Raw genomic sequence first — 10,329 nt, 5'->3', positions numbered from 1 at the left:
GAAATTGATGGAAAAGTTAAAGGGCAAGAAGTAATTGGGAGGCCCATCACTACCAAATGCAAGAAGCAAAGTGAAAGTAGAGTAAGAGTAAAAAAAGAAACAAAGAGGAAAGGAAATCATGTGTCATATATAATCATTCTAATATAAAATCCAAGCCACCAATGTAAGACTTCCATGAATCCATAGCTCTTTTGTAATGAGATAACTTCATGTAATCTATAATCTTATTTGAATTGGGCCAATTTTTTGTCTCTTAGTTTGGTATGTAAGTAGCATAATGGTTAAAAGAATTTTTATGTTTCCAAGCCTTTATTTGTCATGGATTTAACTATCATACTCTACAAACTAGCATAATATTAACATTTTGCTAGCTGCCATCATACTAAAGCTAAACTAGCATTCTATGAACATATTGCTAAAGTGAAGTTAACATATGGTTAATTAGCATATTGCTAACATTCTACTCATGATCATATTGATAACATACTACTAACTAGCATATTGTTAGCATTCTTCTAATTAGCATACTATTAGCATTCTACTAACTAAAATACTATTAAAACTACAAGTCACTAGCATATTGATAGCATACTACTGGAACTAGGTTCTTAATGACTAGATAACTAATAACCAAGTCCTCAAAAAAAGTAGCTTGAACACTAAGTTACATATATCATAATCTTTAGGGAAGAACTTGGAATAAAAACCATCAGTACAAAAAAGAAAATCTAATGATACCAAGTGTCAGAGCTTTTTCTTTAATATTTAGAGAGGGATGTAGGAAATAAAGCATCGATGTAGGAAATAAAACATCAACTTTATTTTAGTTTTTAAAGAATCCAATCCAGTTTGTCAGAGTGTCATGGCTAAAGTTGGACCAATGCTACATCAAGTAGCTAGTCATGTATTCCTTTAGGGTCTTCTATTGATCCCATTCTACTCATGTAATCTACACTTGCATGTATTTACCTCGAGCATGGATCACTAAATAACCAAATTCTTGCAAGGGAAGGATTGAACTTGCCAACCTTCTTGATAGGTGTTGCTTTTCCACCAAATAAATTAGTGTCTAATGATCAACATAAATTATTTTATTTCCAAGGAGATAATGTTTGAATTTAATCTAGGAATATATCATTTCCAAGGCTCCTTATTTTGTTATTGAATAGTTTTGCTTTGCATTTTTCATCATTCAACTTGCACAATACACTATGTTTGTACCAAACTTGTGTATGGATTTGCATCAAAATCGCCCCAACATCAATGTGGATGAATCATTTAAGACACGAAATTGTAATTCCTAGTCTAAGGATGAAGAATCAATGCTATAATTAATATATTTCTTAATAGAGAGAAGGAGTTTTATTGTTTTTTTTACCAAACATAACATTCATGTTACGAAGTTAGACTTATCAGAGGTTGACATACATGGGATGAAATCTTAAAAATCCATTATGCCATTTAATTTGACCTATAAATCTACCAAGTTGTTTCAGATGTTGGGTGTTGGGGCATTTTGAATGGCTTCTACTTTTCAAGGGTCTATATTCATCCCTTGTTTTGAAATTATATCACCCAATAAGACTCCTCTCTTGACACAAATAATATTAATACTCCTCTTCTGAAATTATATGGCCCCATAAGACTCCTCTCTTTGACACCAAATGCACATTTACCCAAATTTAAACTAAGCCTTACTGAGAAGAATTTGTCAAAATAGAGTCTCATGTGGTTGAGATGTTTTGATTTTACCAAAGACACTAAAGTGGTCTAAGAACAGCCTCATAAAGTCAATTATGAATGGAGAAAACACTTGTTGAATCCATTTCTAAAATGTTGGATGTTCATTCTTTATACTGAACATCATGACATTGCTTTGCAAAGAAATTACATTCAGTTGATGAATGCAGTTTTGTTTCTGCCTTTAGGTGCCATCAAAATCTAATTATTTTGACTAAATCCATCAAGAAGCTATATACCTCATGACCTACTATTGGATCTAGCATTGTGTCATTGTAGGGGAGTGGAAATGGATCTATGATTGTGGCTGCATTTGGCTTTCTATAGTCAACATAGATTCAGAGTTTACCTTTTTTCTATGAAACTATAATAATTGGGGATAACCAGGTCACCTCATCAAGTGGATAGATGAACCTTAGTTTTATTAGCTTGTTGATTTCTTCTTTGACCAATCTACATATCGAATTCATTCCATACCTTTGTTGCACAAATAAAACTGCATCTTCGTATAAATGTATTCTATGTTGATAGAACTGAGGATCAATTCCTTTCTTATCTAAGAAAACCCTCATAAAATCAATTAGGTATGGAGCAAATACTTGTTGAATCCATTTCTAAAATGTAGGAGGTTCATTCTTGAGACCGAACGTCATGACAATGCTTGCAAAGACACCTATTCAATGATGAATGCAAGTTTGTTTCCATCATCAGGTGCCATTAGAATCTGATTATGCCCACTAGATTCATCAAGGAAGCTATATATCTCATCACGTAATACTACATCCTGCATTGTGTCATAGTAGGGGAGGGGAAATGGCTATGTGATTGTGGTTGTATTTGGATTTCTATAGTCAACATAGATTCAAAGTTTACCTTTTTTTTTTAAAACTATGATAGTTGGGGATAACTGGTCACCTCATCAACTGGGTAGATGAATCCCAATTTTATTAGCTTGTTGATTTCTTCTTTAACCAATGCACATAATTGGATTCATGCCATACCTTTGTTGCACAATTAGAGCAGCATCTTCCTTTAAATTTATCTTATGTTGATAGAACTAAGGGTCAATGCCTTTCATAACTATGTAATGCCATGCAAAGATGTCTTTATATTCCATCACAAAGACTTTCGTTGATCATTAAACTCAACTTATATGTGGACACTAATTTTAAGCATTTTTAGACATTACTTCAAAATGCTCACCGCCAGGATCTTAGGGTTGGTCATTATGTAGAAGGACTAGCTTTAAATGTCATTTTAGTGGCACTGAATTCCAAAATTGTATGTTGTTTATTGGAATATAAATAAAGGTCCATTGTTTTAAAAAATTGAGATCTATTTCTTTATCTTAATTGTCTTTGCACTACTACTAAACTCAAATTTACTTACATGCAACTTGAGAAATGGAAATGAACTTTAGTAGCAAAGAGAGTCAACACTATCTTTTGTTTGACCTATTAACCATGGACAATCAAGAAAAAAAAGGAAGACACGTGGTGGCTTGGAGGAGAGAAGAAGATCCATGTGTCACTAATAGGATTGCTTAGAAATTTTTTGCAAGAGCAATGTTCTACCTTTCATTTCTTGGAAGATGTTGATCTTCAAGCTCCCCCCCCATTTTCTTTAGCACTTCCTCCTCTCCAAGATCTCCTCCAACCTCCTCCTTTCCCTCTACTGATTTGCTTCCCCCTCCATCTACCTCACAATCAAAGTCCCCCTTATTTCATGAAATGGCATTCAATGGGGTTGCTCCCAATGATGCCACTTATAGTGATGTCATAGTAAAAATCTCGATGAAGTAAAGTAAGTTTGCAGAATTCCCATTCCTTTTGCATCTTCCATTTACCTAGTATGATGCCTTCTTTAAAAAAAATCATTGTTCCTCACTCTGATCCTATCTTTTGCACACATCGTTAATGTCAACAGTTTTAAAGAAATAAGTATTGCGATGAAATATTAAGTTCATGCTTGAACTTGATGTCAAACATCACATTTGATGTTTTAGATCAAATCTAGGCTTTGAATTCATGTCTAACATGAACTTGAAACTTTAAGTTGATGTTTTGCATCAACTTGATGGTTCAATTTGATGTTTTGCAACTATTTAAACCTTTAACTTGAAGCAAAACATCAAATTGAAGCTTCAAGTGCAAAACAAGGAATAAAAGCTTTACTCAATGTTCAACATCAGGTTGAAGCTTCAATTCGATGTTCAACATCAAGTCCAAGCTTTGAATTCATGTAAAACATTGGGAAAAGCTCCAACTTGATATCTAGCATCAACCAAAAAGCTCAAATTGGACGTTCTACATCAAGTTGAAGCTTAATCTTGATGTTAAACATCGAATTTGAGCTTCATTTCTTTGTCATACTAACAATTCTCTGTGGCTCTTTAAAGAGCATTTTTATTTCAGCCTGCTAGTTTTGGGATTCCAAGCTCCAAATCCAAAAGAGGGCAAGGGCAAAGTGAGTTGAGAAAATGGAATACTTCTCTGAGATGGTGTAAAAATACAAATGACAAGGAGTCAAAGCATGTAATAGGAGAATAGAAGGTAGTAGGCAAGGCGTTGTTACCACACAAGTACACCACTTCATCTTCATTTGCTTTATCCCTCTTCTTTCCCCCGTCTTTGGCTTTATAGCAAATTTCCCCCTTCTCTCCCACCGTCAAGGCTACCTCCTTGCCAAAACCCCCTCCAACCATCATTTGCATATGCCAATTGGTTGATTGGTCAAATATGTTTTGTATGTCCAGAGCAACATCAAGATCTAGCCATTCAAGCTCCTTCCAAGGCCCGATTACAACTTAGAAGCCCATGATAGTAGTTCAGCCAACAAAACTTTTCACTATGCTCCCAAGATAAGCACGAGCAATGATACAACCTTTTGGGGTCCTCTTCCTGTTGATTACGAATGTGGGACATAGTGGAAGAAGTCAGCTTATCCAATTCTCCTATTTGTGTAACTGATACAAGTATTTTGGATCAGAGAGGTTTCACGCCATTGCCATAATTACCAACAACCACAGAAAAAGCATGGATAGTGTGAGGATGGAAGGTAGTTGCATCATAGGTTGAACTATACATTGCATACCTTGCTTGCATATGAGTGCCAAAAATTTAGGAAAGAGATAGCAAGCTTGAAATATCTACCATTATAGGTAAAGAACATGCGTTGTAAAGAGTTTGCAAACTGGTGCAAGTTCTATGGTGGTAAAAGTTAAAGGGCAAGTTTTTGCATGAGTACTTGGGGGAGAAGAAAGATTTGAATTCTTTGGTGCTCGGATATGGACCATCTCTGTAGCCCTTTCATCATTACTTGTATCCTCATGAGCATTTTAAGCTTTCATGCATTTGCAAACATTGGAAATAGATGCTTGATCATCTAGAATAACTTTTTGACTATGTAGGACTGGTGTCAGACCATTTGCATTACTCATTTGAACAAATTGGTTGTCCAACATAGCATTCTCATCCTTGATGGACAATAGGAACTGCTCAATAATAGCATCTTCCTCACATACATATTTGGTCAACTTGCATAACAACATCAGAAACAAAATGAGATGAAATATTATCATCATCCTTGGCATCCATATTATGATTCATTTTTGTCTCCAATTGTATTGGATCCATTGGTCCATAAAAAAGAGAAAACACACTTGATCTTTGTGCATATTGTTCAACCTCTTCATCATCATCATCGCACATGAAATTTGCATTCTTTGCATAGTGAACTAAATAATTAGCAAAAACAACATCAGCTTTATTGCTTTGACATACTTTAGGATCATTGACTTGAATCAGATTAGAGATGTATCCCAAACCTTGCTAGTTGTATGGATTCTTGTAGTCAAGCTCATCAAAGATTGCATGTGGATTGATTTTCTCTTGCTTCCACATCACATCAATGTCAAAAGTGTTGAGATATCGAGCTCCACTTGTGATATGCCAAGGTGACCGCTATGCATTTATGTCACTGATTTGTCAGCTGCAGATGCAGTTGGTACACTGCCCATGAATAATAGCTAGATGATAGCTATCTTTATGTACTCTAGTTAGTGGCTCAGTTAGTATGCCACCTAGGCTAGCTGAGTTTGGTTTGAGACCCACATATAGGGTTCATCTATTCATTTTGTATGAAGAGAGAGAGTTCTTTTGGCTTTCACAACTAAGAAGAGGAAAACTATTTTCAGCCTCCGCCTTTGTGTGTATTCCCCCATTGTGTATGTGAGAAAGCTGCAAGTGAGACTCCTTACTTCTCTCCCACTCTCTTCACATGGTATCAGAACGTAGTTCATGGTAAGGAGCTCAAGGAAGCAAACCAAGTTCACGGTGTCTTGTTAAGAGGATCAGTGTTGCTTTCATTTTTCGAGTTTGGGAGCAAATCTCTACAGATAGCATAGCCGAAAAGTGCAAGAGTGCACTATCTCCAATTGGGATGCCCTTCTGGTGTGGCAAGAGGGTAGTATATGCTATGGGAAAGGGCAAAGCCCTTGGTTTTTTTATTCGAGGCCATTTTGGGGCCCGTTTTGGTGGAGTTGTTTTCTGTAGGCACTCAGAAAAGTGCCATGTTTTTGTTGTGCGACCATTGTTCCGCAGGTTGGTGAAAAGTTATCATAGAAATTGCATCGTATGCCTATGCACAGAGATATTGGGAGTGACAAAATCATTCTTATTGCATGTTGATGCAAAATTATCACTAGGAAGTGACTGTGTGGTCAAATACCACTTCTATCAGTTTTGCAGATTTGCCCTTGTGAGGCAGAAGTTGTGTTTTTTGCAGTGTTCTATAATGGCACATGATGCTCTTTCACAAATAGTCACTGAAAAGCTTGACACGAACAACTTCCAAGCATGGAAGTTTAGAACGACGAATTTCCTCAAGGGGAAAGGCTATTGGGAGTTCATTACTGGAGCTGAACAAGAATCAATTATTCCTAATGTTCCCAATCAACAAGAGTTGCAGGCATTTAAAGGCTAGCATGAGAGAGCCAGAAAATTTATGTACTAGCTGTCTATCAGTATTTCAGATTCTATGATTGTGCATATTCAAGATGCAAGCACATCGAAGGAGGAATGGGATACTTTGACAAAAATGTATAGCACAAATACACAGGCCAGGAAAATGTAGCTCAAGCAGGAGTTGCATAATGTGCAGAGGGAAAATATGAGCATCAATGACTACCACATGAAGGTGAAGAAGATTGTAGATGCACTTACTTCCATTGGGTCGCCAGTGGAAGATGATGACTTAGTTTCTGTGACCTTGAATGGTCTAGGAAAAGATTATGCACAGTTCCAGACATCCATTGCCATCCGTGAGAATTTTCCTGATTTTGGGGAGTTGATTGCTCTTCTAATTTCTGAAGAGGAGAGAAATGGCGCTGCATCTTCTTTAGGAGGAACTTCAAAAGAAGTTTTCTACTCAAATGCTGGAAGAGGTAGAGGCAGAGGTAGAGCAAGCTGATCTAGAGGCCATAGCAGAAATCAAAATATGCAGCAAATTCAAGAAAACTAGTCCTATGGAGGAGGACGTGGTAACTTTGGAGGCAGGGGGAGCCAAAGAGGTCGTGGTGGATGGCAAAGAGGCCAAAATGCAAACAACAATGTTGAATGCTACTACTGTGGTAAAATGGGTCATATGGCTAAAGACTGCTATAAAAAGTAGAATGACATCATGAATGGAAAATTGCAGCAAGGCAATTATGCATCCTCTAGTAGACAGGGTGATGATAGAAATGAGCATTTGTTTATGGTGCAGCACATGACCAATTCTGTGAAAAGTGTAGAAGAAAGCAATGATGTGTGGTATGTGCGTCAAACCACATGACAGGTCATGCAGAATGGATGCCAGATGCAAGGAAAATGGAAAGACCAAGATTTGTGGAGACTGTGATGATACTGCAGATCCTATTGTGCAGATTGGTAAAATTCCTTTGTCTATGCAGGATGGGAAAAAGAAATACATGTCTGGGTATTTCATGTCCTGAATATCACCAAGAACCTGGTTTCTATAGGTCAAATCATTGAGCAGGGCTTCCAAGTCAGATTTAATCCTCATGGATGCTTTGTTGAGGATATGAAAAATAAAGGTCGCTTGATAGCAAAAGGGAAGAAGAAGGGCAGGATGTTTACATTGGATGCGGACATGCCTGAATTGAGTGCAGCAATGTTTGCACATGGGACCGATGTAATTGCACATATTGATATCTAGCATAAACGCATTGGTCATGTTAATGTACATCGACTTAAATTAATGTAGGCCCAAAATATTGTTGCAGGATTGCCTAAGTTCAAGGTTGCATAAATGCATAAGGTATGTGAAGCCTGTCAATTTGGAAAACAGGCAAGGAAACCATTTCCTAGACATGTTTAAGAGAGTAAGAGGCCATTGGAATTAATCCACTCTGATGTGTGGAATACTAAAGCTACATCTATTGGAGGCTGTCATTATTTTGTCACTTTTATTGATGACTACAGCAGAAAAGTTTGGGTGTACTTTATGAAAAAGAAAAGTGAAGTGTTTGGGTATTTCAAAGCTTTTAAAGTTATGGTTGAAAAAGAAATAGGCTTGCAAATAAAATGCCTAAGGTCAGATGGAGGGGGAGAGTACCTCTCAAATGAGTTTGCAAGGTTCCTGCAGGAGCATGGCATAAAGCAGCAATATTCATGTAGTCATACCCCACAACAAAATGGACTTGCAGAAAGGAAAAACAGGCATATTGGAGAGGTATCTCATGCCATGCTCAACAAAAAAGATCTGCCAGATTATTATTAGGTTGAAGCAATTGCTACAGTAGTCTACATAATGAACATGACTCCCACTGCATCAATACATGGTGTGACATGAGAGGAGAGGTATATTGGTAGGAAACTAGATATTTCTCATTTGAAAGTTTTTGGTTGCATTGCCTATGTTCATGTGCTAGATGAGTTGAGATCCAAGTTGGGGATCCAAAAGCTAAGAAGTGCATCTTTATTGGTTATTCTCTGCAGCAGAAAGGGTATAGATGCTATAACCCTTCTACTCGTAAGTTTACAGTGAGGAGAGATGCTGTTTTTGATGAGATGAGCAGCTGGTATAAACTAGTAAATGTGATTGATGATGTAGATGCACAAAATGGTAATGCTGCACATAATTCACAATAGCAATCACAAATATTAGTGGACATCTAGTAGTGGTTCACATACTTCGCCATGGATAAGCAGATTGAGATCAGGAGAATCTCCTCAAAGCAATGCAGATAGTGGTATGCAAGTATCATGAAAAGGAAAAAAGAAAGTAGATTAGCCCATGGTTGATGTGAATGCAGGTCATTCTTATGTGGATGGTGAATCTAGTGGCTCAGAATAGAGCCTTGATGATGAGTTGGGTATTCCTTCTATTGTTACACCTGGAGTAAGGAAGACAAGGGATGTTTTGAGAGCACCTGGTAGTGAGCCTATTTTTTGCAGGTCGCAGAGTTAGGTATCCTGTGGATAGGCTGAAATATGATGGATTTATAGCCATTCACTATGCCTATATGGTCAAAGTGATACAAGAACTAGAACCCACTTCTTTTGAGCAAGCCATGGGAAAAAAAAATGGGAGAAAGCCATGGATGAAGAAATGGACGCCTTGAAAGGAAATGCTACATGGGAATTGGTGCCTTTGCCTAAAGACAAGAATGCAATTGGCTGCAAGTGGGTTTATAAGGTGAAGCACAATGCAGATGGTTCTATGAGGAGATACAAGGCAAGATTAGTTGTCAAGGGGTATGCACAGACATATGGCATTGATTATGAAGAAACATTCGGTCCGGTTGCATGGATGGCAACTATAAGAGCAGTCATTGCTATGGATGCATCGAAGGGATGGTCTTTACATTAGATGGATGTAAAGAATGCTTTCTTGCATGGTGATTTGCAAGAAGAGGTCTATATGGAGCAACCACTAGGTTATGTGCATGCTATCCATCCTGAGTTTGTTTGCAGGTTGAAGAAAGCCTTGTATGGCTTGAAGCAAGCACCCAAAGCATGGTCTGACAAGATAGGATAGTATCTTGTCACTATTGGCTTTCAGATTTCCACGGTAGATTTCTCACTTTATGTGAGAAAAATAGAGAAAGGCATTATGCTGCTTGTCATTTATGTTGATGATTTGATCATCACACGTGATATTGATGAAGATATCCTTCATGTGAAAATGCTATTGAAGCAGAAGTTTGAGATGAAGGATTTGGGAGAGCTACGTTACTTCTTGGGCATTGAGGTGATTAGATTTACAAGTGGGATATGGCTCTTGCAGAGGCAGTATGGATTGGATATGATATGCTATCCAAATATGGGATGACAGGCTATAAGCCTATTTCAGTTCCTTTGGAGTAGAATGTGAAGCTAAGTGCAGATGCAAGTGAGCTTCTGGAAGACCCTACTATGTACAGATGCATAGTAGGAAGTTTGATTTATATGACTATTACCAGGCCAGATTTAAGCTATGCTGTTGGGTTGGTAAGTCACTTTATGCAGGCTCCAAGGAAACTGCATTTGGATGCAGCTAGGTGCATACTGAGATATGTGAAGTCCACATTGCAGTATGGACTATTTT

The sequence above is a fragment of the Dipteris shenzhenensis genome, chromosome 3, assembly GCF_047967505.1.
Source record: "Dipteris shenzhenensis isolate YYH24624 ecotype China chromosome 3, Dip_SZ_1.0, whole genome shotgun sequence".
NCBI classification, from domain to species: Eukaryota; Viridiplantae; Streptophyta; class Polypodiopsida; order Gleicheniales; family Dipteridaceae; genus Dipteris; species Dipteris shenzhenensis.
The sequence above is the reverse complement of the archived record's forward strand: the minus strand, read 5'-3'. Positions refer to the sequence as shown.